The sequence below is a fragment of the Equus caballus genome, chromosome 31 (assembly GCF_041296265.1).
Source record: "Equus caballus isolate H_3958 breed thoroughbred chromosome 31, TB-T2T, whole genome shotgun sequence".
NCBI classification, from domain to species: Eukaryota; Metazoa; Chordata; class Mammalia; order Perissodactyla; family Equidae; genus Equus; species Equus caballus.
Window position 1 is genome coordinate 17,660,855 of NC_091714.1, and position 24,832 is coordinate 17,685,686.

Here is a 24,832-nt window from a genome sequence, read left to right on the forward strand (position 1 = left end):
CAAAACTCTTCTGGAGCATCTGAGGTCTCACTGATTTCCCTTTTCAGAGGCTGAATGCACTGAACCATCCTTTCTCTTACGTCTTCTTCTCTACAGTTCCCCACATCAAATAATTTTTGTAAATAGTTGTGGTAGAGATCATTCTCATGCTTACCTCCTTTAGGGACAACCCCCCCCAGGAGAACCGTGATACCTAAGGTAGACATGATGGCACTGCTACCTTAGAGGACATGAAAGAACCGGGCATCTGGTAGCCATTGGCTGAGAAATTGCCAAGACCACTGTGAACACAGCAGTCCTGTTCTGCAGGTTGATGACATTGCCCAAGCCATAAAACAAAAAGGCATGACCAGAGAGGGCATGGGGGGCTTCTAAAGCTGGTCAGGAGTGAGTGATGGGCAAGGGGACATGAGCCCATAGGACCACCTCTCCTTTCTTGGAACAGACTGCTAGGGCCACTGCAGGCATCTTTGCTCGGTAGGGATCAGTTTGGGAGGCAGCCTCTCTGTCCCAGCACCATTTGCAAAAACACCCGTGTGTTCTCTTCTCTGTTGTAAGTGCTCCATTTCATTTCCTTCTGATGATTAAATCTAAGTCATTTGGAAAAAAAAAAGATATAACTATCAACTATCTTTTTGATGAGTACTAGGCAACCATGGAAAACACCTGGAGTTGACATGATTCCCTTTAGGAGCAAAGCGTTTTACCCTCACCTGCCTAATCTTAGTGCAGACCAAGGCATAATTTCTCTTAGTTTTTATCCGCTATCTAAACCAGCTAAGGGGTTCCCCATTTCTGCTGTTACGGATACTAGCCCTCTGGGAGAACCATGGCAGTTGTGTAACCACCAGTGACCCTTGTCTGGGTTATTTTTTTTTTTAAAGATTTTATTTTATTTCCTTTTTTCTCCCCAAAGCCCCCAGTACATAGTTGTATATTCTTCATTGTGGGTCCTTCTAGTTGTGGCATGTGGGACGCTGCCTCAGCGTGGTTTGATGAGCAGTGCCATGTCCGCGCCCAGGATTCGAACCAACGGAACACTGGGCCGCCTGCAGCGGAGCGTGCGAACTTAACCACTCGGCCACGGGGCCAGCCCCCCTTGTCTGGGTTATTAACATGCTCCGGGAAAATTCCTTTCAGGAGCGCTAGACCTTGGTGTCTTGGCCTTATTTCAGGTGCCCTAAGATATGGCGTCTATTCTGTCTTCTCCTCTCCATCACTGCACACCTTTGATGGGGATATCTAAGGACTTGAGGACAATTTGGGACTTTCAGGGCTCAGCACAGTGTGACTGGGAAGAGCACAGGCCTGGAACCAGACTGACTCAGATTAGCCATATAACTTGTCACTGACCTTTTCTGAACCTGTTGCCTCACCTACCAAATGGAAATTATAATAGGATCCATTTCCTAGTTTTTTATGAAGCTTCAAAGAGAAATTGTATCTAAAGTCCCCAACACAGAGCATTCCACACAGTAGGCTTTCAGTAAGGCCATGTTCCCATGTCACAGTTTCTCTGTGCCCTCAGCAGAACCTGGGGAGTGAGGAAAAGAGAGAAAGAACAAGGGGGGGGGGGTGGTGGGTATTAAGGCCTTACTTAAGCTCCTCATATGTGAAGGCAGCTCAGAACTGACCCAGAACCCATATCCTAAACCATCAGCCAGTGGAGCGGCTTCCCAGGGAAGCTCCAGATTGGCCCACCAATAGCGGAATCCAGCGGGGTTAGAATGGAGCTGGGACAGCCAGAGGGAACACAGTGACCAGCAACAGTCAGCAGCCTGTCACAAAAACTAAATGGCCCCATATTCTTTGAGCTACGCACCCCTATGTTCATTGCAGCATTATTCACAATAGCCAAGATGTGGAAGCAACCCAAGTGCCCATCAAAAGGATGAATGGATAAAGAAGATGTGGGTATACATCCAATGGAATACTATTCAGCCATAAAAAAGACAAAATCATCCCATTTGTAACAATATGGATGGACCTTGAGGGTATTACGTTGAGGTAAATAAGCCAGACAGAGAAAGACAAACACCATATGATTTCACTCATATGTGGGAGATAAATAAACATATGGACAAAGAGAGCAGATTAGTGGCTACCAGAGGGGAAGAGGGCGGAGAGGTAGGTGAAAGGGGTACAGGGGCACATACGCACAGTGACAGATAAAAACTAGATTACTGATGGTGAGCACGATGCAGTCTACACAGAAACTGATATATAATAATGTACACCTGAAATTACACAATGTTATAAACCAATATGAACTCCGTAAAGAAAATTTTTTTTAAAAACCTAAATGGCCCCGTCTAGGATGGTGAATAATAATCTAGAGGTCCAGGGCAACATTAAATACCCTCCCGTCTAAGTAAGCAATTTACTTCCTGATAGGATCTGCACTTTCACTTAGAAATCCTTCCAGCTCCTTGAAAATGGTCACTTGGGTAGCATAAAGTTTTGATGATATTGCAACATTTCAATCTTTTAGGTTGAATATCAACGTGAGAAATTTTAAACCAGTAGCCAACCAACTAGTGACAGGATTACACCAGCAAATCAATAAGAAAGCATCCTGGAGGACCCAAGCTTCTTCGGTGATGGGCATAATTGTACCTCCTCCTCATCTCCTTAGGAAGCCACCCAGCTGGACAATGATCCCAGAACTGTGGCTGCTTGTCACAAGCCCTGGGGTAAGGTAGATAGCATGGAATTAGTTAGCAAGGATGCACAGTGAGGAATCAGGAGATTCTTGAAGAATGCTTCAACCCCTTGCGATTCTGACCATGTTGGCGAAGCCCATGGCCTGCTTGCTGTGATCACAGCCTTGCCTTCTGCTAACACTTGCCTGGGGCACTCTTAGACGCCCTCATGGCCTCACTTCTTTACCTCTCTCTCCTTTCCTGGGCTGGGGTAAGTCTATGTCCAGGCCTTTGGCCTGGCTTCAGTGGTGGTTACAGGTCTGGAACCAGAAATGTGTTTGCTTCTCAATCAATTCTTAGAAACATAGCTTGAGCCCATCTTAAAACCTTTTGAAATCCTTAGGACAATATGAAAAGAAATCGCAGTGAGGGGCTGGCCCCGTGGCCGAGTGGTTAAGTTTGCACACTCCGCTGCAGGCGGCCCAGTGTTTCATTGGTTCGAATCCTGGGCGCGGACATGGCACTGCTCATCAAACCATGCTGGGGTGGCGTCCCACATGCCACAACTAGAAGGACCCACAATGAAGAATGTACGACTGTGTACTGGGGGGCCTTGGGGAGAAAAAGGAAAAAAATAAAATCTTTGGAAAAAAAAAAAAGAAATCGCAGTGAGGCCTTCTAAAGTTAACAAGGTGAAAAACAATAAAAATACCAAACTCTAATGTCAAATCACTGTAGATAAGCCAAAGAGAAAACTGCTTTCAAATGTTTTGTATTAAAATTCACAGAACTGACATTTAAAAGTTGTCCTGGAAATCTTGGTAACAAGTCGAGGCTATTCCCATACAGAAGGAAAAAAATTCTACCCTTTTGGGTGCAGAGATGGTGGTTCATTATTCCTCAGGCCGCACAGGAAGCCTCAGTCCTGGGGAGGGCTCAGAAAGGTCGCTCTCTGAACTTTAGGGTGAGACAATCAACACGAAATGGAGTGAATTTGTCTGGAGAGAAGGTTTGTCCCCCGTGAGGCCCACCTTCTCCCCCCGTCTCCATGGAGGAAGATTTGCTAGACAGTTTCCGGGGTGGGGGGGTGGTTGCAGAAATAGGAGGGGCCCTGGGGGTCCAAGGAAGGGAGCTCAAAATCCTTCAGTCATCTTAGATGGCCTGTCCCCTGAGGGGCCTTGTTTGATCCCTCAAACTGAATGCACCTCCTTTGAGTTCCCATAGTACTGTTTATCCCTACAGAAATATCACACCATAGCTTCCTTCTCAGAATAAAATATTTAAAAAGTAAAAACTTCAAATAAACACACATGGGTATGCACACACACACATTCAAGGGCCATGTGATTTAAACTGCCTGGCAAAGGTTTTGTGGTCTCTCATTGGTGCCTGGGTGCGACCGTGGAGAGAGACTCTTGCCAACGTGGCAGGGCAACCTCCCGGCCTGGGTCCATTTCCAGGGCCTCTCATGACAATGTCACAGGCCTGGTCAGGAGTCTGAGACTATGCTCTGTGAAGGCACATTTCCTGAGAGTGTTTACACTTCTGAGTCAATGTATAACAAGAAAGTGCCAATGGACATCGCACGAGGGCCCCCAGGTTAAGAAGCAGTGAAAAACAATCCCGACTGGAGTCAGTAAAAGTTTTCAGTTGCACTGGAAACAAGCCAAGGGATTATGACATTGACCAGGCAGTGCATCTCGTTGAAAGGTGGCACCAAGAAGAGAGTGCCAAATTTGGAAGAACACCAAATCTTCTTCTTTTTTTTTTCTTAATTTTTATTTTTTTCGGATGTACATCATATTTCAAATTCTGGATACATTACATCATGTTCACCACCCGAACACTAACTATAGTGCATCCCCTCACATATGACCCTAATCACCCCTTTTGCCCTCCCCCCTTCCCCCTTCCCCAGTGGTAACCACCAGTTCAATCTCCAATGCTATGTGTTTTTTTTTTTTTTGTCGTTTTTATCTTCTACTTATGAGTGAGATCATATTGTATTTGACTTTCTCCCTCTGACTTATTTCACTCAGCATAATACCCTCAAGGTCCATCCATGTTGTCACAAATGGCCGGATTTCATCATTTCTTATGGCTGAGTAGTAGTCCATCATGTATAAATACCACATCTTCTTTATCCATTCGTCCCTTGATGGGCACCTAGGTTGCTTCCAAGTCTTGACTATTGTGTATAATGCCGCAATGAACATAGGGGTGCAAGTATCTTTATGCCTTTCTGTTTTCAAGATCTTTGGATAAACACCCAGCAGTGGGATAGCTGGATCATATGGTAGATCTATCCTTAATTTTCTGAGGATACTCCAAACTGCTTTCCATAGTGGCTGCACCAGTTTGCACTGCCACCAGCAGTGAACAAGGGTTCCCTTCTCTCCACACCCTCTCCAACACTTGTTGTTTCCTGTCTTGTTAGTTATAGCCATTCTGACCGGAGTGAGGTGATACCTCATTGTAGTTTTGATTTGCATTTCCCTGATAGCTAATGATGTTGAGCATCTTTTCATATGCCTGTTGGCCATCTGTATTTCTTCTTTGGAGAAATCTCTGTTCAGATCTTTTGCCCATTTTCTAATTGGATTGTTGGGTTTTTTGTTGTTGAGCTGCATGAGTTCTTTGTATATTTTGGATATTAACCCCTTATCTGATATGCGGTTTGCAATTATCTTCTCCCAATTGTTAGGCTGTCTTTTCGTTTTGTTGATGGTTTCCTTTGCTGTGCAGAAACTTTTTAGTTTGATGTAGTCCCATTTGTTCATTTTTTCTTTTGTTTCCCTTGCCTGGTCAGACATGGGACTTGAAAATATGCTGCTCAGACCAAGGTCATAGAGCGTACTGCCTATATTTTCTTCTAGAAGTCTCATGGTTTCGGGTCTTACATTCAAGTCTTTAATCCATTTTGAGTTGATTTTTGAGAACACTGAATCTTCTATGCAAACATTCTAGTAATGGAGACTGGAGGGCAGCACAGACAGTGGTTGAAGGCTGACCTGCCCCGTGATCAGACATTGTTAGTGAATGCCGATGCTGACTTTATAAACATTTTCCATACTCACGTTTTCCATAAATGGTTTATTTACTATATGATAATGTGATGACCAAGTGGACAACCGGCGTTTTTCAACATGCTAAAACATCAACCCTTTGTTAATTTCTTACAAAAAAAGAAATTTCGATTTAAATCTTTATAAACTACCAGACACTTCTATGGATCCCAAACCCTTGCACTGTAAATCGGCCCCCGGGTGTATTGTAATTCCTTGTGGATCTGAGCGTCTCCTCACTGGGTGGCAAGCTCCTCAAGGCCAGTCAGTGAGCGGCTACTGCTTCTGCCCAGAGCCTTGCACAGTGTCTGGCACGTGGTAGCCACTGGGACGTGCCTGGTGAGTGGAAGAGAAACTCTGAGACTCTCTGAGGAAGCTTGTTCTCTCGCAGGATGGCACAAACTTGTGATCTGTTGACACTTTTTTATAGCTATCTTGGCTTGATGCTACTTTCTATGAGGGTCTACCTTACTGAATTTGTGTGAGGCAGCAATGCGCCCAGTTAAAAAACTATACTTCCCAACCTCCCTTTTGGCTGGGGTAGCCTTGAAACTCAACTCTGACCAATTAGACTCAAGGAGAAGTCTGTTAGAGAATTTAGGACAAGTTTTGCTTTCTAAACACAAGTATCATCCATTCCTTGGTGCTTCCTGCTCTTTCTGCCCAGAATATAGATATGATAACAAGATTGCAGCAAAAATGGACGGAAATCTCAGCCTTACCTCCCTCAGCCCCTCCACCGGCACCAGCAGTGGTGCCAATAAGGAAAATGAAACCTGATTTGTTGAAGCCATTGTTCAGTCAAGTTTTCTGTAACTTAGAGTTGAATATAAACCTTAAGTGACCCAGGATGGGGTGATGGTGAAGGAGGTCCTAGAAATCGAGGAGCAAAACCAATCAAAGAACCCAGAGAGCTGAGAGTGAGAACTGGGCTGGGAGAGGTGGAACAGGTGGCAATCTGCATTTGGGGGAGACAGAGATTTTATGAACATCCAAAGCTCATTTGCATAAGGCTCTGGGCCAGACGGGCGTCTGAGGGAGAACGAAGTCACAAGTAATCTGATCAGGCAGCTCTATTTCTCTGCGTGAATGAACATTTGTCTTTGGGCTTATTGGGCCATAGATAATGAATTTAATTTGCTTGAATCGTCATCCAGGCTTGAGCACACCTAGGGACACCTCTCACTGCCAGTTTCCTAATATAATCTAATTTTAAACGTATTACTATCACTCTGAATGTAACAATATGCTCTTAGTTTTTCTCCCACAAGGTCCTGGCTGGGCTCTGTTAGTTTCCCTGGAACTGAGCCCCAGTTGGGCAGTGGAAAAACCAAGGCTTGCAGCCACACCAACCTGCTTTACCCAGCTCCACAGATAAGCAGCTCAAGACCTCAACCAAGACACTTAAACACTCGACTTTAGGTTCCTCATCTGTCAAAAGACCATAGCAACCCTGACCTCAGCAGGTTGCCTGCAAAGAGCCAGTGTGTGTAATGTACTCCCTGCCTCGCCCATTGCTTCTCTCTCCCCTCGCTGCTCACGCTACATTGACTTTAAGCTTTTCATGCTCTTTTCGATCTGACATCAAATCAGGATCACCACTTTGAAACTCTCCCATGTGTATCTCTGGCCATGCCAGAACCTGAGACTGACTTCTCACACATCAAGTGACTGAATCTGGCACCCTTTCTCTGTGCTGCCCAAGTTCGCTGAGCTATTCCAGCATGCATCTGATAATTGTTATTCGTCAGCATCCTCATATTCTGAGAGACTCCTGTGCTCAGGACCCTGCTGTATTCGTTGTTCTAGCTCCAGCCCCTAGAACAGTTCTTGGCCCATAATAAACACTCAAGATTTGTGGAATAAATGAGTGAATGAATGAACTCCTTGAACATTATGGACATCTTTGTAGCACGGGAAGGTCCTAGTAAAGTGCTTAGGTGACGTTTGTGGAACGAAGACATTTCAGTCCTAACTTCCCAGCTTTGGGGAACTCTCTCTAATTGCCATCGATTTCCTATTACTTCCCTGTCTCAGTGTTTTCTAACCAGGGCAGCAGAGAAGCCCCTGAGAGCTATACCACAACGGAACTATATTTTATAACAGCTCTGGTCTTTCACAAACCTTCTCCCCACTAGCCTACTCAAGGGAGGGAAACTAGGATCCTTATCAAAACAGCACTGGTAATCCCTGAAAAAAATAAACAAAAAAGCCAATTTATCCTGGCTTATCAAGTTAAGCATAGCAAGTTGTATATTTAAGAAATTACAATGGAACCTTGCAATTACACTATTTTAATAAGGGCCATGGCCACCACAACTGACGTTAACAAGCACTTCTATGTGCCAGGCTCTAGTCTAAGCAATTCATTCCTTGACTTTCCTCAGCAACGTTATAAGGTAGATAAGATAATTATGCCCTTTTTACAGATGAGGAAACTGAGAGGCAAAGAGGTTAAGAAACTTGTCTAAAGTTACTGGTAACTGGTGGAACTGGGATTTGAGTCAAGGCGATCTGATCCAGAACTGGAACACCTGACCACTGAGCTCTACTAAAATTGATCATTATTTTGGCCAAAGAATTTGGTGACATTGCTCCGATCTAAAGAACTCTCAGTTTTGACTTATTGAATGAAACTCCTGAAAGGATAATTTCATGTACATATCACTGTCCTCTTATCAAAGCAAAATTCCACATCAGTTTGTCTAGTCTTCTTACGGCCTAGTCAATATTTTTCTATTTTATTTAGAAGAACCTGTAATCTAGTTCCTACACTCCCTTCTTTGCATATTTTTTAGAATGCATCTTGCTTGCAGAGAGAGCAAACCACACCAGTCATGAAACCATGGTGCTGTGTGCACAGTTGGGCCAGGAACGAAAACAACTACACCATAGTAACAATCCGTCATTCTGTCCATCTGCTGCCCTGGAGGGATCTTAAAATAGTTTCAATTCACCTTTAAAATCTGCTGCTCTATGAAGGGCTTCTAACACTTGGCGGCCCTGGAAGCCTGCCTGAGAAGCAGGGCCGCTGTTCGGACTACTGGTGTCCAGCTGTAAGACTCTTCGGAGGGAAACAAGCCATCCATTCATTGGGCCGTTGTGAAATTTTCCTTCCCCACCAGTGCTCCCAGCCAAGGAGGAGAATTCCTGGAGGAATGGCATTCTGGATTTTTGTTCTTCCTAATGTGGGATTGATGTTTTATTTTTTTAATTGATTCCTTTTTTTTTTTTTTTTCCTGTTTAATCTCCTTCTGCTCCCACTCTGAACCCTATAACTTTCTTCTTCTTCTAGCTTTTCTTTCTTCAGCTCTACAACGGGGGGACTGGGCATGAGTTGATGTTTATAATCTAGAACTTTTCAATTGGTTAGTGAGATGATCATTTATGATTTATCACCCAAACCAGGACACTTCTGAGAAGGAAAGAAGTGCTATTAATAATTAGGGTAGAAGTAAGAGGAGTAAGCTGGGACCTTCTTGGGCAAGCCCAGATATGTGGTCACCCCTGGTTTTGCTCCGGCTCCATTGCACAACACAGGAAGAGCGTTTAAATGCTCACCATGCAGGGGCTAAAGATAACAGTATCACTCTTGGCTCTTGGCTCCAGTTCCCTTGTATTCTAGATCTTGAACAGAGCATGGTCAATCGGGATTCAAACAGGACAGGTTGTTCTCTTTTTTGCTGACTGCGTCTTTAGTCTATACTGATTCTTTTTTGTTGTAGTTCCGTGTTTTTCCAAAAGGTCACATTCTCAACATCCAAGAGTTTAGTCTATCAGCTCTCTAATTTGAATTGGAAGGTTACATTGTAAAATTTCAATCTCATGCAGATTTTTTTTTCCATTTTAAATCCCATTTAGGCTGTGAAACTTAGCGTGAAATGAACTGACGGTTATACTCCTTAAGTATTCTTTGAGATTGATGCTATCAGATCAAGAATATCTTACATGTGTAAAGAGTTTTGTATAATTGCATATATTCTCATTTGATACCCACACCAAAGCCGGGAAGTAGGTGGCAGAGATTAATCTCTTTTTGAACCCAGAACATACCACTCTGAGATGGAATCAAATTATGGCAGGTAGGAACAAAGGTGGCATGAAAATCAACATCATCAGAGTCTAACGTCCAATCTTTTCATACTTCTGGTTGAGGTATAACATCATTTTAAAGCTACCATTTGCTCTTGTTTTGTTTATTGCTCGTGAGTAATGGTTAACACAATGAGCAGCAAACAGTTTTGACTGTAACCAATAGTCACCCTCCCCCATATCCCTGCCAGCGGAGCCTGCCTCCAGCTTTCCCAGCTGGCTTTGCAGCCACGGGCATCTAATTAATGGGCATCTGATTAAATCTTTGTGAATTAAACCCGAAAGGAAGTCTTCCCTAGAATTTCTGGAAAAAGTCTTCCTCTCTGATAAGAACAGCCATGCAAGGGAAAATCAGTGCCTCTTCCCTCTGGATACAAACTGAGTGGCTGCAGGCCTTCTGAAACCATGAAAGGACATGCCTGAGGATAAATGCCAGCACACTGGAGGTAGCAGACAAAAAGATGGAGATCACCCAGGTTGTTTTCCACCTCATGAAGCCACTAAACCAATGTTGGAACCACCTGCCATCTTGTTATGTGAAAAAATTGTTTTTGTGTTGTTTTTTAAGCCACATTCAGCACACTGTTACTTGAAGTTAAGAGCATCCTTAATGATTCACCATTTAAATGGTATCATCATAGTTCACTATTAGACTTTGTTGTAGGAAATATGTTCTTACAGGCCTTTCACTCTCTTGAAATTAAATATCTAGATAATAAAACCTATCTATTCATATAATCTTTAAAAATCAATAGAATGCCCTTACTGTAATCTAAAGGAGAAATGTTAAAAACAACTTTAAAGAAGAATATGCGTTCAAATGTGTAAATGCCTACCCACAGCTACTCTCGAAGACAAGATAAAATAGAGCTTGCAGGTCTATGTTGAATCGCTATGAATGCAATAGCTCTCTCATGCAGCCTCCTGCAGGCGTGCTGTGCTGGTGACTCAATCCCGTCAGAGGTGTAGACATTGGTATTATGATTTTTCAAAGGGTGAACAACTCTTGGTAAAGTTCCAAATCAAACAGTGTACAATCTTCCATTAACTTAAGTGGTACCTGCGTTCTCAGAAAATTGAGTGTATGCTCAAACCATGCAGAAAATGACTTTGTGATGATATGTAACACAGAGCTAGGATCTAGGATCACAGGGTTATAAACACATTTTCAACTACATGAATATCTGATGGCACATTTGGAGGTCACGTGGGACTTTGGACAATTCTTTGCTGTGTAGAATTTGCCCGCACATTGCAAAATGTCTGGGGTCTCACCCAATAAACACTGATGGTGATTCCTAATTAGTGTGACAACCAAAACGTGCCCCCAGAAGTTTTCAGAGCATCCCCTGGGGCAGTCTTACAACCCTCCCCTTCACCACAGAGGACAGTGTACTGAGGCCAAACTGGTCTGGGGCAAGCGCCCCGGGTCAGTCACTCTGTGTGAGTGTCAGGAGCACCCTGCATTCCCCACTCTGAAGGTTGTGGGGATGCTCTCATTTCTTTGGAGGCAGGTGTGGCTAGGTAGAGAGAAAGCAGAGAAGCTAATGATGGGTGGCTCAGAACAAGTGCTCTTGCTGAATCCTTTAGGGTCAATGATTCACCCTTTCTCAATATGTGTGCATTTTTTTCACTGACCATTTATTGGGCCCCTACTATATGCAAGGAACCGTGGTTACTACCGATAGATACTGGGCTGACCAATATTTCCTTTCTGCCCTCTGGGAGGTAGAAATCTAAAGCAGAAAAGGAGAAAAGTATCCAACTAAGATGGAGCAGAGGCTCTTAGCCTGGGGTCCCAGGCACGCATTTCAAGGGATCCTTTAATCTCCTGAAATTGAAAGCAAGATTACAATATTTCCCTTTGTGTGTGAGCGTTTCTTTTTCTGGGTAGAGGGTGTATTGATTTAATCACATTCTCATACGACTCCAGGATACTATAAAGACTACAGATTATGCACAGGGCAGGCCTGATAAGTAGATGGTACCTTATTTGATAGGGTTTCACAAGTTCCCTCCGCTCTAAATCTCTCTCTTACTCAAATACTTCTCTCGCTGAAATGCTACAAGTAGATTCATTTATAGCAAATGCATAGTTAGCATGCATCTCTGTGGCCATCATCTTTCCAACAATCTTCAGGAAATGTTTATTGAGCTTCTCCTGTGCGCCAGGCACTGAATCGAGGAGTAGGTTTCCACTGGTGAATGGAAGGGGGCTCTCAGTCCGTGGAGGGGGTGAAGCGCAAAAGGGATGCTGGGAGAGTGGATGCAGGATCTTTCGAGAACACAGCAGGGTAACCTAACCTACAATGGGACAGCAGAGCTGTCAGGAGGAGACAACAAGCCCTCCTGGGCTGCTAACCCCCTGCACTCGTGTGGATGTGTGTATCAGCCAGCTGGCCAACATGAACAGAGGGTCCTGGTGAGTGAGGACACTGCCTTAGGCCTAGGGACATGGGGAGGCAGAGTGGTGGACAGCCTCCACGAGCATCAGGCCTCAGCAGTCTCACACTATGGCTTGGGTCAGCCACTGAGTGAACAGATTGGGCCCTCTACGATGACTCTGATAACATGACCTGCATTTTGGTGCATATTTAAAATTTCAACTTACTTGGGCTATGGCTATTTGTTGCAAGAGTGTGTTTGGAAAACGGACTATCCGGGATTGGAGAATGAGGGGGAGAGTGGTTTATAACTGGGAAACTATGTGCTGACTATCACCATGTTGAAAAGCAGTGTGGTTTCTAGGGGGTTCATTCTGGAACTAGGACATTTCGGTTTCCCCCTGCAAGACGGCCTTCAGCAAAAAAGAAAACATACCTTGGCCACGAAAACGCAAAAACACTCTCTCTCTGTAGCTCCAAGCAGCTCTCTCCTCTGAGAGTTAACTTGTCCTAAGGCCATCTTGTCTTTGGAAGCCCCAAAGCAGCAAAACACAGATCTTCTTATGCCTTCCCCTCCTTTACTAAAAAGGAACAGGAATAATTGCCAATTCAGTAGGCTTCTTGCTCTTTTGTGCATTTTAAAGGCATTTGCTGTTTGGGATTTGGAAGAAAATCATGAGAAATGAGAATCTCTCGCTGCCTTGGCTGGAAGCAGGCTCATTGTTTGCAGAGAGAGCTGGTTTCCATGGTTTTGGACTATAGACAGCTGCATTTTTTTTCAAGAGTAGTTTCTACTTGCAATTGGATCTAATAAATAGCCAAGGTATTCAGCCTTCCAACAGCGAAAGGTCTTAAAGTTATTTGAAAACACCCTACGATGTTATCATTCACGACCCACTGTACACGGTTTTTAGTTATTAAAAGTCACGCATTTCTCTCTGGATAGGCCCTGTTTGGCCCAAATTTCTCCTTTATAGAGGGCAGCCAATCATGTTTTGGGCTCCGAATCCTTGTCTTGAAAGTAAACACATTCCTCTCCTCCAAATGACAGGAGACTCAGGGGATAGCCTGAGAGAGCAGAGCAGGCCAGGAACATGCAATATTGAGGCCTGAGCAATAGCCATGGGAGCGGCTCCTTGAGCTGCGACCATCATAGCTGTAAGGAGGTCACACGGCTTCCCCTCCCCCCGCCAGCCCTGGAGCAGGGCCCACCTTCACAGGAACCATATGGCGCGCTGTCAACAGAACAACATGTGGAAACTGCCTATTTTACCTTCTGTCGCTGAAACAGGACACATGACAAACTTTTGCTTCTTTTTTTTCAGGACATCGAGAGAAGAAGAAATTGGCTAAAATGAAAAAACATTTTTTTGTCTTCTTGGGACAGTGGCTTGGAATGAAGGAGGATCAGGCAATGAATTTAATTTCCACGGTGAGTGGCAGCAGTAAAGCAGCATAGAGTGTCCCCTTATCCGCAGCAGGGGGCTCAGCTCAGGGGACTGAGCCTGGAGCCAGGTCTCAACACCTGTCAACAACGCATGTCGTCCTTGTGGCCCCTTAGCAAAAATCTCTACTCTTTTTAAACAAGGGTGAACTATATGGCTACTATTAAAACCACTAATATTGCCATAATTTTTTTTGTAGGATGTCATGGTCTTTTCTCCCTTTCCCGAATGTATGGCAGTTGCTCTGGGTCGTTTTTTGTCATTTGACCCTTATATTGCTATTTGATTTTTCTTCTCTTTAGATCTTGCTTTCCCAACTGGATTCTTAGTTCTTTGGGAGCTGAGACCATAGGATCTTTTAATTTTCCTATATATGCTGTTTCCCCACCTAGAATGGATTTCTGCGTCTCACATGGGAAACCACCTGGGCCTGGGTTGTACTGACCTTCCAATGACATTTTAGTCAAATAGAACTAGAGATAATCCTTTTCATGTTCCCATCTCTTCTCTAAGCATCATGGTTGCTGAGGGATAGAAGTTTGTTGAGGGCCACTTAAACACAGATTTACCGCCAGATGTGTAAAATGTAGAACAGGATCCACTCGATAGATTAGGTAAAATTACAGTGGAGTTTGGGAAGTTAGTTAAAGGAAAGGATTATACTTTAATCTGTGATGTAAGCATTGCAACATCTTACTTTTTGGAGCCACTGCCCATCCCCTTGGCAAGAACAAGATTTCTCTCCAATGAGGCTTGAATTTTCTTACTCTCGATTGAATAAACATTTGGCTGAGGAACCATTATTTCTCTTCCTTGGGGACCAATCTGAGAATAATAATAATAATAAACATTTCCTTTCAAGTAACACTGCACCAAATCTTTCAGGGCCAGGCAGATGTGGTCAGGGAAGTTCGACTCACACTCCGAGGAGTATTCCTCCATGGAAGGAGAAACTCAAGAATGTGTCCTCCCGGGGGAGTGCCCCAGAGACCCCAGACCCGAGCCCAACTTCACCCTCGCCCGCAACCTTTGAACCTGGTTCACAAATGGGGACCAACATCAGGAAAATTGCCCCTAACTCAACTCAGTCTTATAAAATCTTACCAAGTTACTTCCTCAAGTGCACTTTCAGGTAATCAATACTATTTTAAAACAATCATTACAAATTCTGTGATAACACTTTAAATGAGTGTGTTTCCATGTTGCTTTCACATTTCTCAGGAATCTAAATGATCATTCTGGTGAGATAAAAAGTTTCCCCTCTGTGGTCTACTGATGTGTGAAAGAGAAGTGTGCAGATGGGGAGGGGGATGGGAAAGGGGAGCAGAGTGGAGGAGGGGAGAGAAACAGTGGGTAGATGTGTTCATCTATGGGGCTGATGGTTAGAAAGTGGCTTCCACAACATGCTTTGAGATGAGAACTGATTTTATTCAAGTCCCTCATTCCAATACTGGTGTCTTCAGTACTTTCGGTCATTAAATTAGAAGGAATTTTGGTGTGTGGGATTTAGAATCAGAAGACGTGTATTTGAATCCCAACTCTGTTTCTTTCTAAGTGACGCTAGTTCAGTAATTTACCTCACCTCTTGAGCCTGGGTACGCACGTGTGTAAAATGAAGATGATGTCTTCCCCTCGGACCTGCTGTGAGGACTCAACTAGATAGGTACGTTGCAAATATTGGAAAATGCTAGTTATGTCTAGACTTGGAGCTCTTAAGAGTCTTACTGCTTTTTAAAAACTTCCCAGCATCTAACATAAATAACTGACGTAGACCAGACACTTTTCAATGCATGATTAACTATATGCAGAAAGTTTAGTATCTTGAAGTAACTTGAATAAGCAAAGATAAAGTAATATTTCAAAAACTTTTAATATGAATTATGTTTCTATAGAATGTGAAAAAATTTAATTTATTCATTTAATGCACATTTGTTGAATGTCTCCTAATGTCAGGCACTGAGTACCAACCGGGGAGAGCAATAGGATAGTTGGGGAAGTCAGATGTGAACACAGATCATGAGAGCAATATCAATAGAGCTGAGTAGATATCTATTTACACAAATAGACAATGAGCTAGAATGCTTCTTTCCTCAATCATTTGGGATCAATGGGAGTTTATTATTTGTAATCCCTGAGCTCTTCACACTGAAGATGGACAAAGACATCTGGGTAATTGAGATCCTTGATTAAACAGCACATAGCTGAGCATACAGTAGTCCGCAATCCCAAGAATCTCCTTTGAACTTTCTTTTTTTTTGGTTGAGGAAGATTGGCCCTGAGCTAACATCTGTGCCCATCTTCCTCTACTTTATATGTGGGACTCCTGCCATAGCGTGGCTTGATAAGCAGAGCATAGGTTCATGCCTGGCATCTGAACCTGTGAACCCTGGGCCGCTGAAGCAGAGTGCATGAACTTAACCACTATACCACTGGGCCAGCCCCTGAACTTTCATTTTAATGTGCTTAGTTCCTAAGATCTAAATGATTAGTGCTTCTCTAATAACTGAGAGTCTGGCTTGGATGTCCCTTCTCTTGTTTTCCATGCCACCCTTTGGTGGAACGCTGATGAGGGTTGAAATGGTGGTGGAGATAAGGATAGGAGAAGCAGTGTCCCTGGAGGTTCCTTAAGCCTGGTCGTCACCTTATGCTTAACTGAGAGTTGAACGCATGATGAATTGTTCCCTTCCTGAAGGTGCGGGCAGATGTGATGTGCAGGGGGATGAGACTAGAACACAACTGCCTTAAGCATGGAGGGAAACCACACAGACCTACACCAGCATGCATTAAGCACCCCCAACATTGAAACCAGTGTCTCTACTCAGGGCACCAGCCAGTCTGATCTTGATGCTGTATGTGTAGACATCAAAAGACAGCTGGCACCCACCATCGTTAACTACACCAGGCCTGCTTGGGAAAAACAGGAAACCTTTATCACCCCACGAAGCATTTCCAAACACACGGTTGTTGACACTTGCTCCAAGCTGACCCAATAAATCAGAACAAACTCTTTTTTCCTATGTTGGTTTAAAATCCAAATAATTTCCATTGAAGTGTGATCTCAAGCTAAGTCACAGCAGCCTTCCTGTGCAGCCTGTTCTCCTTACATGGTGGCTGTGATTGGTAACATGTGTACTTATGTGACTCCCTGGACCTCAATTCTTCCTCCACCCATGCGGATGGGTCCAACCTGGTATCTGTAGAGTTAATGTTCAACTTCGTTTAAAATCGCTTAGCAACAAGTATTGATAGATGAAGCCCAAGGAAACACTTCGAGTTTTGCTTGAGGATGGCTACCTAATAGGTTATTTAAAAATTACAGATCCAGCCCTGATGGCCTGGTGGTTAAAGTCCGGTGCTCTTAGCGCCTTGGTGGCCTCGGTTTGCTTCCCTGGCACCGAACCACACTGCCTGTCTGTCTGTCAGTTGCCGTGCTGTGGCAGTGGCTCACGGAGAAGAACTAGAAGGACTGACAACTAGGATATGCAACCATGCACTGGGGCTTTAGGGAGGGGGAAAAAAGAGGAAGGTTGGCAACAGATGTTAGCCCAGGACAAATCTTTCCCTGAAAAAAGAATCATGTATTTTTGCATATATGTGTGTATATATACATAGAAATATATATATACATAGAAATATGCATATATGTACATTATACACATATATATACATATAAATACACATGTATATAAAGTGCTTGACCATTGAGTAACTGATTCAGCTGTTACTCAAAGAGGGGAAAAACATAACTTCAGGCCATTTTTCAGACTGAGAATAAGGCATCCTGAGCTCTGGGTAGCTTGTCAGATTGCTGAAATCAGGGTCCCCAGTCTGCATACCAACCCCATGGCAGTTACATTCCTGGGATGTTGACCCTTTACTAGGAGTTGCTTAAAAAGTATATGAGTGGGGCCAGCCCGATGGCGCAGCAGTTAAGTTCACACGTTCTGCTTTGGTGGCCTAGGGTTCGCTGGTTTGGATCCCAGGTGCGTAACTACACACTGCTTGGCAAGCCATGCTGTGGCAGGCATCCCATATATAAAGTAGAGGAAGATGGGCACCGATGTTAGCTCAGGGCCCGTCTTCCTCAGCAAAAAGAGGAGGATTGGCAGCAGATGTTAGCTCAGGGCTAATCTTCCTCAGGAAAACAAAAAGAAAGAAAGAAAGGGGAAAAAAAGTACAAGTGACCTGACCTTAAAAAAATTAGATGAAAAAAATAGCCTTTTCCAACTTTAAGTACATTGCTGCCTAACTATTCAGGATGTCTAGATTTCCAGTCATAAATGCTCACTGATCATCAGAAGGAGCCTTCTTTCTCGAGTAGACAGTCGTACGGTATTTATTGGAGTTGGAGTACACAGGTATTTATTTGCCATGTGATGAATATAATTGCCTGGGCTTGATCTGTGGTATAATGCGGACAGTTTTTTTAGCCTCTGTAGAAGCTCTGCGATTGGATTATTGATTTTATGTTTCATTTACCACTTCTACATTCCACCCACCGTTTTCCTCTAGACATCAATCTGTGATGAAGCAGCTGATGTTTTTAATAAATAAGATCACCTGAAATTCTAGATGATTTGTAGTTAGTTCTAATTTCAGTTGGCCTTTTCTTTAGCAGAATAATTTATCACCTCAGTAGCTAGACATCCTGTATTTATCTTTAGTTTAATAAAAATTCTAATAAAGCCACTTATTGACAGTTAACTGGGCTCCCTGGAGCTTATCAAACTATAATACTGTTGAGAGACAACTTTTAACTCATGCATGGGTGTTTTATACTTCAAGTTCTTGAGAAGCTCTACAGGCACTTTCATTCCCTCTTTTCACGCATGCATTCATTCATTCATTCATTCACGTGGTGTGTCAGATTTTGCTGCTGGAGGTTTGATGATAAATGTCGCCTACAGGTGCTAATGCTTCCAATATGCTGTAGGTTGGCGGTTAGCCATTCTTCTCAAAATTAGTGAATTTGGCATTGTCTTTGTACCTCCTCTGGGCTCCAGCCTACTTTCTTTGAAGGGAAATTGTCAAGGTTTCACTTGGCTTTTTCATACCTCCCACTCTCCTTCATCCACACCACAAATTCCCCAGGGTTCTGACTATTTAGAGGACCTTTTGCTGGCAGTGACACAGACGTGTGGGTGGGGGAACCTCTAATTCAAAGAAATCATCAGACTTTGTTGTTGCTGCCGAATTTACCATGAAAGGATGAACGAGAGCAGAGGGGCAGACATGTTCAAGGAGGCAAAAATGAGAAAGCCAAGAGCAAGAGGAAGAGAGAGGCCAACATCATCCTCGCCGCCCTAGAAGGGCGTGTCAGGGCTGGAGGAGACAGGCACATTTTAGGGCCCAGCTGCCCTAAAAGGGCAATTTCATGCTCAGCCTGGGGGCCTGGCCTGCGCCTGCGCTTGGCTGTTTGCATCCGGCTGACTTCTTTGGGCAAACACAATTTATGTCCACTAAATACAAGCTTGCTACGTGTTTTCTCTCCATGCTCTGGAATGTTACCAGAACCCGAAAAGAAAATCCCATAAATCTCTGCTCATCCAGATCTTTCTTGTTCTGCAGAGAAGCCCAGCATGAGTTCCCCATCAGCGGCACGACCTCCTCCAGCTCCTCCAGCCCACACCGAGTTCTCCCTTTGAGCCCCTACAGATTCTAGGTCTGAACCACGAAATCCAGCCATTAATCATCCTCCACCACAGAGAGGGTGTGGAGCTGGGAAATCCCAGGACACTCGGAGGCCAGGATACCTGCAGAGCTGGGTCCTGGGCCAGTTCTGCTTCCTCACATCTTGGTCAAGTTGCTCAGTCTTACTTTTTGCATCTGCATCATTAAAAACACAGGCTAAACATCTGTAAGCTGACTTGTTGTTCTACAACTTCAAGTTCGCGCATTGCTTTCTTAATGTCACTTGTTTCAAGTCACGAGAGCAGAAATCGTGTTTTATATTGTTTCTTCTTCTTTACATGGCATCAGAGGCTGTCTATTCATTTATTTAACATGCACACATTGAATCTTTGCTATACATCCGGCGCTACGCCGGCTGCCGTATAACTGGGAAGCAAGATAGACGCGCCGCTCATCCCTAGCGCATTCAGAGATTCTCACACATCAGCCAGCATCGGGATCTCCTGGAGACTTGTTAAAACACAGATTGCTGGGCTGCACCCTCCGAGTTTCTGGTTTAGTGGGTCTGCAGCCCCCAAATTGTATTTCTAACAAGTTGCCAGGTGATGGTGATGCTGGTGCTGCTGGCGGGGAACCACAATTTGAGAACTAGTTTGTTCTCCCGGCCATTAGCGACAGTGCTATTTTCTCCAGGTGCTATTATCTTAACAGTTGGCATCTGAACTCCTTTTAAGGCGGCATCAGGCCTTGTTTGAAAAAATGCCTGATGAACCTGCTGGATGGGGTGAGACCCTTTGCATGTCAGCCAGCACCAGGAGATCAGGAAGGGCAAGTCGCTCCTTAGGAGACAAGGGAGGAATTTGTGGGGTGTGCTCCCGAAGGGAAGGGGGGAGATGAATGAGGAGGGTGAGAAGGAAGGCAGGAGGAAAAGGTGCAGGTGCAGGACCAGCCATTCCTTTGAAGGCTTTGGTGTTATATGTTGTAAACCTGCCTTTGTTCCCACCCCTGCCCCTCCCGCCTCCCCCACAGCTTCAACACAAAGAAGCAGGAACCCAGGGAGAAGAGGCCGGGAGAAGACAAGGCTCTCCAGAAAACACAAGAATCTACCAGCGAGTCTTGAAGTTCCACGGGCTATAGAACTGGAATCGATGGTGGTGCTGGAGCCCACGTTGCCTGGCATTTCAAGGGACAGGGGACTCTTGAAAGCATCTGGTTACACCATGGCTGAAAGCCAAGTTTTCCGTGAGGTCCCGAAGTCCTAGACAAACATTTCTTTTATTTAGAGTGTTTGAATTTTAAGCTTTAGGCCTTTAGAGAAAGAATCAAGCTGACATCCCATTAATATTACTATAATCCCCATTGTAGCGTATTGTACTACTGCTAGGAACCTTTTCAAATCTTTAGTTTTCTTTGATCTTTACCAAAGACTTGTCAGAGAGAAAGGGCTGGTATTAGTTTTACATTCCTATGGGGAAACTGAGGCACAAAGAGATGAACAATAAAGCCGTAGTTTAGAGCACAGCTCTGCTGGCAGCCAGTCTGGGGAGCTTTCCCGAAGGTTATCCTGGGCAGAGCCGTTGTTCCTAGCGCAGGATTTTCCTCTCAAATGAGGTTGCTACAGAATTCAACTCAAAGTCTGAGCCAATCAACACTGAGAACAGCATTTCAGAATATCCCGGTGAGGAGGTTAAATCATTTCGTCCTTAACCGAACATCTGACTCTCAAATCCAGAGCTTTAGCTTTTTCCTTTAAAATCCGCATGTCACTCATTGGCAGGAGGGAGGTGGGGAGAAGGGGGATCATACTTAACTCTCTTTACGTTTTACAGCCACATGTTACACCCCGACATAAATCTTCTAACTAAAAAAGCTCTACAGAAAATAAGAACCAGTCACGGCCAAATCCTCTATTTTTTGGCAACAATTGCTCCATCTGTCTTGAGGGTCGACAAACAAATCAGTTCCATTCTAAATCAGGATGATGGGTTTCCTAGCAGCTGTAGGGGCCTTCCAGCACTGGTCCAGGAGAATTCCAGGATGGGCAGGACCCAGAGGCGCCTCCCACTTAAATGTCCCTTCAGGCATCCTCCTTAGTCAGGTGAGACCAAGTTTAAATGAATCTCCCTAACAGGGACGAAGAGAATGAGCTCCCACAAAACCTAGGTCAAGGGAGTTTGTGGTCCCAAAGAGGAGCAGCTTCAGGTTGGGTGTGGGAGGACTGGGAGCGACCTTTCCTCTCCACCCTTGACCCCAACCCCTACACTTACATACACTCACCCAAGTCTTGGGGATAAAGGACGGCCAAAATGATACACCCAAGAATGACGGCAGCTTCCATTTATTAGGCTTAATGTGCTGGATTCCTTTCCTTCTCACCATTGCTCTGAAGTGAGAGTCCCTGCTTCGCAGAAGGGCCAGCCACGCCTCAGGGACTTGGAGCCCCTGCCCTGGACGGCGGAAGTGTTAGTAGTCATGAGCCAGTGGAAGAGTCGGTATTTGAACCTGTGTTGCTGCAAAGCTCATATTCTAGACTATTCCATCCACTAGTTCCCCAAAGCCCGCCTCTGAGAAAACCAAAATGAGCGACTTTTTCCTTAAATACACTCTATATCTTTTTAATTTGGAGATGATGCTCTTAGTTTTTTGGTGTTAAACTGGCCATTCTTTTCTCAAAATCTTGGTGAGGATAGATGGTTCTCTCTTGCTTCTCCTCCCCTTCCTTCCTCCCCCTCTTCTTCCTCCTTTTCTTCTCTTTCTCCTCCTCCTCGTTCTTCTTATTTTTATTTAACCAAGAAAAAACAAACCCTGACAATCCTATTTTGGTTCCACTTTTCCACTAAAATTTTTTTTCTCGGTCCTTAAACGCAAAAGGCCTGGGACTTCAGCTTTATACACAATAACTCAGCATAGTTTGAGAACCACACAGCTCTGGAATCCAGGGCCATCCACAGCCTAGATTTGATTTAGGACTCAATGACATGGCACATTTGGTCCAAGTCTGATGATAAGCTTTAAGTAGGATTACTAGGGACGTCTTAGTGAAAGGTCATCTCTTCTCCACGCTGAAGTCTCTCACTCCTTTAAGATCTCCACTTTCCCCTCTGGGTTCTCCATATGCCTGGTTTCTGGTTTCCTGAATCGACAGAATGTGCTAATCAGTTAATATTCTTCCCAAACCCCTTTATTCTGTTTTATGCACAGTTATTTTCTTTCTATGGTGAAGCCTGAACATATGTTTTTCAACTGCAAGTATTCTAATGATTTTTACGAACTGTATGAAATTGTGTTAGGCCGTATGAAATATGACAGCCCCCTTACACTTGAATGAAATACTGCAAGTTAGGACAGACAGAGCACATTTGCAGCTTGATCAGCAACCTCCCCCTGCCGACTTTACATTCCATTGTGTCAGTCTGCCGTGGGACGGAGCTGCTGGTGACTCCTCTCTTTTGAACGCGGTCACCTGTGGACTCGGGCAGCTGTGAGGTGTCCACTCCCTCAGCCTCAGAGCCACTTCTCCAAACACAGCTCTGTCTGTACCATCCCAGCTTCAGGCCTCTGGACTGTCTCTCAGCTCCAAGTCCTTTAATTTCCCGTATGGATATAGTAAATCATTCTACACACGGTGGAGCAGAGGCAAAATCTGATTTATTGGACCTACCTGCTTGGTTCTTTGAGAGTAAAATTCCCATATTGAATGATTTTCCCTCTTCAAATTTTTTCTTTCTATATTTTTAATATTAAATGTGTAAATGTTTAAATAAAATACCCGTGAAGCATCCCCTTAGAAGCTGACCAGGGGAATTCCAGTCCTGTCAGCCCACCAGCCGTGGGTTCCAAGAGGTGGCAAGTTATGTCACTTTCTTTCTCTCTCCATCTCTCCTGTTTGTTTTGCCTTCCTTTCTCACTGCATCTTCCGCACTTCCCTTTGCTCAGTGAAAAAGGAGTAGTTGACCTCATGCACTCTCTATTCATTCACTCATTCATTCTGAGTGCTGTGTTTGCTGCAGACCCAGCAGCGAACAAGACTGCAAGGTCCCTGCCCTCGCTGAGGTGTGGTCTAGAGGACAAGGTAGTGGTTACATGGGCATTTACAACGTCGAGTGTTGCGAGTGCTGCATCAGGGAGGAGCACCGAGGAGGGCTAACCCAGCCGTGGCGAGGGTCAGGTTGGGCTTCCAGAAGGTTTCCACTTAGCTGAAGGCTGAGCCCTGGGCAATGGGGAATGAGCCAGGCACTCAGGCGAATGCTGGTTTAGTCGGCCCTCTGAAATTGTCTGGCTTTGCTTACGGGTTGTAAGTTTTATATTTGGTGACTTTAAACTGTGGCTCTCTGACCATGGTAGGAAACTTGGTGGCAGATGTGACAGAGGAAACAGTGTCAGAGCAGAAGCTCAGAGACAATGCCTTAAAACTGTATAGGTCCCTGGTTTTAATATAGTAAAATAAGCCAAAATGCAAATGGCAATCGAGTGTGTTATGTGTGTTCCCAAGTGCGTGTATGTATTGCTCATTTCTTGCTTCTCATAACTAATGAACCCAGTTTTCATCCAAACAAATTAAACTATTCTTGCAAATTATAAGCATCACCTAACTGAGACTAGATTTCCCCAAAAGCTAAAAAGAAATTGCTTAAGAGTTTAAGAATTTAGGATTTTTGGTTTCCAAATTCAGACCAACAATATCTCTTGCTCTTTGATTTTTCTTTTTCTCTTGAGAGGAACACTATTTTGATATATTTTTGCCATGAAAGTGCTGATGAAGGACGTCTGGAACCCACCATTTATCTTGATGAGTTCAAGCATCAATTGTGATCAAACTTGCTTTGCTGTATATTTTGTTTTTCATTCCTTGCATCCATTTCATACTTGGAAATAGACGGATTCCCAGAACAGGATAAATGAGACCTGTAAGGAAGTCGCCCGGCGCTCCATGTTTTGCATTATCTAGGTGTTTCTTCCCCATGATTTGGGTTTACGGGAGTGAGAGAATGGTATTTGGAACTTCGTTCTCCTGGCTGCTGAGTCACAAAGTGGCCACCCATCTTTTAGTATCTGCTCCGATTCTTAGTATCGATCTAATTAAATTCCTAGATTATTTTCTTCAATCTCTAAAAGCGAGAAGAGAATGGGAATCTCTTCCTCCAGTTAAATTATGAAAAGCAACTTAAGTTGCTTTTAAGCTGTTAGAAATTAGTGATTAAAATTCTAAACAAAAACAGCTTAAAAAAATAGCCCTCTTTCTGGCTTCTGGAATAGTTTATTTGAAATTTATTCTGAAATTGTAAGACTTGTTCAGACATATGTATTAGCCAACTAACTGAAACTTACTCCAATCCAGTGATCTCTTGTCACATCGTCTTGTTTTATTTTCTGTATAGTGTTTATCCTTATCAAATTATCGTGCTTATTTACTTGGAAAGAAATGGAATCCAGGAAGGAAAATGGAAAGTGATTATCTTTTTCCTCTAGAATGTTAGCTTCTTGAGATAAGAGACTTGATCTTGGTCACTGCCGAGTCTTCAGTTTTACTACAGTGCTTGGCACATAGTAGGGTCTTCATGGGTTTATGTTAA

At 43.9% G+C, this 24,832-nt stretch overlaps 1 protein-coding gene and 2 long non-coding RNA genes across 4 annotated transcripts in view; 1 reads left to right on the forward strand and 2 right to left on the reverse strand.

Moving 5' to 3' along the window:
- The window catches only part of UST (uronyl 2-sulfotransferase), a 350,080-nt gene that overhangs the window by 23,460 nt on the left and 301,788 nt on the right, over positions 1-24,832 (reverse strand). The gene's annotated exons all lie outside the window — the stretch shown is intronic.
- The window catches only part of LOC138921660 (uncharacterized), a 33,132-nt gene that overhangs the window by 151 nt on the left and 8,149 nt on the right, over positions 1-24,832 (reverse strand). The window lies entirely within an intron of this gene.
- Positions 13,233-23,725, forward strand: LOC111771377 (uncharacterized). The gene is made up of 4 exons (XR_011434415.1): positions 13,233-13,615; positions 14,514-14,760; positions 15,184-15,291; positions 20,289-23,725. It is a non-coding gene; the product is annotated as an uncharacterized lncRNA (long non-coding RNA).